This window comes from Dendroctonus ponderosae, unplaced genomic scaffold, assembly GCF_020466585.1.
Source record: "Dendroctonus ponderosae isolate FM_Combo_2020 unplaced genomic scaffold, Dpon_F_20191213v2 Dpon_F_20191213_1, whole genome shotgun sequence".
In the NCBI taxonomy this organism is placed as follows: domain Eukaryota; kingdom Metazoa; phylum Arthropoda; class Insecta; order Coleoptera; family Curculionidae; genus Dendroctonus; species Dendroctonus ponderosae.
The window spans coordinates 48,592,570-48,597,937 of NW_026017110.1; the positions used below are offsets into that span (position 1 = coordinate 48,592,570).

Below are 5,368 nucleotides of genomic sequence, written 5' to 3' on the forward strand. Positions count from 1 at the left end.
TCCTAATCAATTTCGGTAAAAAACTGAATAAAATTTCGGTTTTTGAGCCAAATTCGAAGCTGAAAAGAGTTTTCTAAAGGTGCCCTGCAAACCGATGAATGGGACGAATTTTCTAGCAAAATTAATTTTGTCATTTTTGCCTGCAAAGACCTCATTGTTGTCAGAAAAGTAGAAAATTATGTATTTTTGTGTTTTTGATTTAAAACTTTTAGTTTTGTGATCGGGTTTTCCGAAAACCTTAATAGTTCTCGAAAAAAATTTTTTTGCGAAAAATACCTTAAGACTGTCAGTATTTTTAAGTGAATCTTTAGAAAATTGAGAGTTTAGAAAATAGAGTAGCTTTGCTAAAACTGGAAAATTTTAAAATTGTGCAGAAATGTTAAAAACATTATTGATAAATGGCCCTTAAAATAAACCTAAAAACAAGAAAAAAAGTAATCAACATTTTCACAGCAACGGAACTGAGTTACTGCGCCGGTGCATTGGGTTGGCGCACCAAGCCATTTGCGCGGCACTGCGCCAACTCCTAAAAATTCATTGAGTTACCCAGACCTAATTAGAACCAGACTCCTGGACCAGACGAAAACATTTTCCTAGTGGATGGGAAGAGGAGGACCTATTGAATGGTCTCTAGGATCGCCAGACTTAACTCCGATAGAAATTCGTCTATCTGTTTGGAATCACCCCATATTCAGGCAATAATAATATAAAAGAAGGAGCTGCTTTATCGCCCGACGAAATCCGAAATGTTATCAGCCCTATTTAGATTAGAATGATATAACTACGATTTGAATATATGCATAAAAGATGAAAGAAGGGCGTTCGGGAATAGGGTTAGCGTAAAGGAGATAAAAGCAATTTTCCTTTTTAAAAATATTACTTGGCAAATTGATTTAGTACGGTTTTTCCATGCCAATTTACGGGTGCCGGAATTGGATGGGGAAATTATCGGGCGGCTTTGTTTCTTGTCGCAATTCCGCGAATAATAATGCAAGTATTTGCGTGGGGCGCTTTGGCCCCCAAAACCCATACAGGCCAAGTGCAGTTCGTGAATCTTTTAAGGCCATCCGTCTCCCGCATAGATTTCCCTCCACTCTTACAGTCTGTTTGTGGTCATTCCAGATTTCTCCAGGGAGAAGTTTCTCGCGGTAACAGTTTCCTCGGACATGATCTAGCCGAATAAAAGTGAATTCAAATGGCCAGTTTCCTGACCACAACCAACCACCATATATTTCAACCTACTCCACTATTCCCGTCTATTGGCAGCTATGCGGGAACGTGACTCGACTTCTTATGGTGAGCTGCTTTAAAACTTAAAATGGTTAGTGCCATGCTGGGTTTTTAATAGATTTTTCTCGGCCGAACAGCCGATTCATCACGATCGAACTGGTTTAAAAATCATTGGCAGGCAAAGGCAGCTAATGCGGTTCTCTTGGGAGGCGCCAGCGGCACAAATCTCACTTAGCCGGCCCTGGATTAACAATGATAGATCGCGCATCAAGCTGAGGGGCGACAAATACACCAAAGACTCGCTTCTCTCTCAATAATTTAGGGCTTCGTTAATGCAGCTCCCGATGGGGCTTGTTTTCCATCTTATTATTCCACATTTCCGGGGGCCAAATTTACCAGTAAGATTCAACCTTTGCACGACCCCCAATCGATTACTAATTCACTTGACTGGTCTTTTTCACCTCAAACATTTTTAGGCCGCAGAGTCGGCCACTGTGCGAATCCGATGAATTTTTGGTGGAAGCGAGATCCTGCCTGACGTTTCGCCAGCACGAGCGGCTTACATCTTCAGAGGTATTCTGGATGTCTTCCACTAACCTATGTAAACTCAACCTCGAGACCCAGAAGCCTATCGCTGTTGGTTTTTTCCTAATTTAGAAAGCACACATTTTCTGAAAGTTAATTTTTTAAAATTTCTCAACGTTTGTTTGAAACTCGATTAAATCTTGAACATTTCAGTTTGTTGTCAAGTTGCACAGTTCAATCTCTTCTGGTTTAGAGAATACGAATTTTGAAATGTACCATGTACAAAAAATCCTCAATTTTTTTTGTGAACTAATTGAAACTTTGAAAATATTGAGATCCAGGCTTCGTAAATGTGGCTGGAAATTTCACACTTTCTTTTCCCAATCATCAATGTGTTCCCCGCCTAAGTTAAATTTTGACAAGTTTGACAGCCAGATCTGTCAAATATAAGTGCAACATTTCAAGTGAATCTCTTCTGGTTTAGATGTTAGGAATTTTTTAATGAAGAAGTGCACCACATAAGCATATCATCATCAAATTCAAAATTTCTATTTATGAACTACGTGAACTTTTGACAGTTTGAACGTATATGCCAGTATAATATTTATACAGAATTGTACCGTTTAATCCCTTCTAGTTGAGAAGCTACACATTTTTAAATGCAGAAATGCACCATTGAGAATAATGACATTTTCTCAAAATCTGTTTTTGAAAATTTCCCCCTCCTCCATGTGTGCCACCTCTACTAAGTGAAACTTTGACAGGTTTGACAGCGAGATATGTCAAATACATATACAATATTCCGCTGTTGTATCTTTTCTGGCGCGGAAGTTACGAATTTTTCAATGAAGAATTGCACGATTGAAAAAAGCATATTTTGGCAAAATCCGTTTTTCGAAAATATGTAAATCCGGATTGCGCTTTCGAAATTAAATTATTTTTTTTCCGGTTTGAAGCAAATATCTTTCAAATGTAGGTGCAAATTTTCCTGATTGAAGCTTTTCGGGTTTAGAAGTTCCGAATTTTTCAATGAAGCACAATTGACACTAAGCACATTTTTTTGAACTTCTATTTTGTTTAATGTCTAAATCCTCAACAAATTTTCAGAAGAAGATGAAATTTTAACCATATTGATGCAAAGACCTGTCAAATATATGTGAAAATTTTCACTGCTCAATCTGTTCGGGTTTACAAGTTACGAATTTTTCAATAAAAAAGTGCAAGATTGAGAATAAGCGCATTTTTCCCAAACCCATTTTCCAAAATGTCCAAATCTTCAACAGATTTTCAAAACACGCTGAAAATTTCAGTATGTTGACGCAAAGACCTTCCAAATAGATGTCGAAATTTTCACAGCTAATTGTTTTCGGATTTAAAAGGTTCGAATTTTTCAGTGATGATCAAGAAATTCAGGATTGAGTATAAGCGCATTTTTCCCAAACTCATTTTCAAAATGTCTAAATTCCCAACGTGCATTCGAAAGAAGATGAAATTTTCACTGTTTTGATCCAAAAGATCTTCCAAAAATCGCTGGCTTAGGAAATACAAATTTACCAATGAAAAAATTACATTCAATTGAGAATAAGCCCATTTTTCCAAAATGGATTTCTGAAAATGTTTCAATCCTCAATCTGTAATCGAATCAATTTGAAATTTTGCAGGGTTTGATTCAAATGTCTTTCAAATATATCTGCAAAATTTCACTATTTTTTCGTTCCTGGTTTAGAAGTTTCTAGATGATGATATGGCACAATTGAAAATAAGCACATTTTCGGAAGGTCCATTTTTTAAATTTTAAATCCTGAATTTCGTCTGCAAACTTTTGGAAATTTTGGCAGTTTTCACGCCCAGATTCATCAAATACTTCTACCAACTTGTACAGTTGAATCTCTTTGGTTTAGAAGCTACGGATTTTTAAATGAAGAGGAGCCCGATTGTGGATAGTCACGTTTCCTCAAAATCAATTTTGGAAAATTTCGCTGCGTTTTCTAAGTTCGCCGAAATTGTACCAGTTTCCACAAAATTGATTGGATGATTGATCACATTCATGCAAAAATAAGCTAGATATGGTCGTTTGAAGACGGGCACCGCAAAAGAAGGCAACACGCTTGCCAGATTCCTAACACTTTCAAACAGACTCCTTTCATCATTTGTTCGATTTCAATTTTATTTTCACCTTTGCAGCTTCTATACAATGTGGGCACAGAAACTCTGGATCCTCTGGACGGCTACAAATCGAATTCTTCCCTCATAGATCAATCCGCCCTGCTTAAACAGATGTTAATCAATGTGAGCTAATAGTTACAAAGCCCAGATACCACATCGCGATGTCAGGGCGGGCTGTGCAAACAAGTAAACAGGATTACATGACGAAATATATGTGCACAATGACCCCATTTCCAGACACTCAATAATCGATAGTGTTCACCTTCTAGACAATTCCGTGTTCCAGACTGTGAACAATACAACCGAACCATTTGAGTGAAATCTGGATAACTGAATTGGCAGGGTCTGGGACAGGTCTGGAAACTATCGTGTTAAGAAAGAGAAAAGTTAAAATAAGGGAATTTTTTACTGATTTTACAAACAGGTCTTCAAAACATGCAGATAAAATTTCGATCTTGAGTACCAGCTAGTTCTGTAGCTGTTAACCAATTTTTAAATCCAGAAGTGCACTATTGAAAGCAGGAACATTTTCCAAAAAAAAAATAATTTTCAACACCTTTTCCAAAGTATGTGAAATGTTGACAGTTTTAACGTACAGATGTGTCAAATTTCTTCATAAAATTTTACCCAAGAATCTTCGCTCGTTTACAACCTAATAATTTTTTATTGCAGCAATGAACGATTGAGAGCTGACACATTTTCCTAAATTCGTGTTTGAAAATTTCCAAATTCTCAATGTGATTTACTAATTAACAAAAGTTTTGACAGTTCTCGCGTACCGATCTGTCAAATATACTCACAAAATTTCGTCTATTCAGGCTTAACTGGTTTAGAAGCTACGAATTTGTAATTCCGAAAATGCACGATTGAAAAAGGCACATTTTCCAAAAAGTTCGATTTTAGAAATTTCCATAATCTTCAATTCGTTTTCCAAAGTAAGTGAAATTTTGACCGTTGTTACGTGCAGATCTGTTAAATATACCCACAAAATTTCACCTTTGAAACTTAACTGGTTTAGAAGCTAATCATTTTTAATTGCAGAAATGCACGATTGAAAGCAAGCACATTGCCTATAAAGTTAGTTTTGAAAAGTTTTCAAATCTTTAATGCGTTTTCCAAGTTACTCGAAATTTTGACAGTTCTCACATACAGATCGAAAGCTATGAGTTTGTAAATGCAGGAATGCACCATAGAGAGATGGCAAATTTTTCCAAAATGCGTTTTCGAAAATTTCTAAATCCTCAATATGCACTCCCAACTAAGTGTAAATTTGACTTATTTTTCACACCGATCTTTAAAGCATGGGGGCAAAATTTTGTTCTTAAATACCTGCTAGTTTAAAAGCCACGAATTTTTAAATCCAGAAATGTACAAATAAAAACAGGCGCATTTTCCAAAAAAAATTTCAACGCCTTTTCTAAAGTAAGTAAAATTTTGATAGTTTTAA

The 5,368-nt window shown here is 36.2% G+C and overlaps 1 long non-coding RNA gene across 3 annotated transcripts; it reads right to left on the reverse strand.

The window, feature by feature from the left end:
* Positions 1–3,908: 3,908 nt before the first annotated feature.
* On the reverse strand, positions 3,909–4,485 carry LOC125505903. Of its 3 annotated transcripts, none has more exons than XR_007282543.1 (3): positions 4,331–4,485; positions 4,184–4,277; positions 3,909–4,020 (listed from the first exon to the last, which is right to left on the reverse strand). It is a non-coding gene; the product is annotated as an uncharacterized LOC125505903 (long non-coding RNA). The 3 variants fall into 3 exon arrangements; XR_007282542.1 differs by having other exon boundaries at positions 3,909–4,023; positions 4,074–4,277; XR_007282541.1 differs by having other exon boundaries at positions 3,909–4,277.
* Positions 4,486–5,368: the final 883 nt, after the last annotated feature.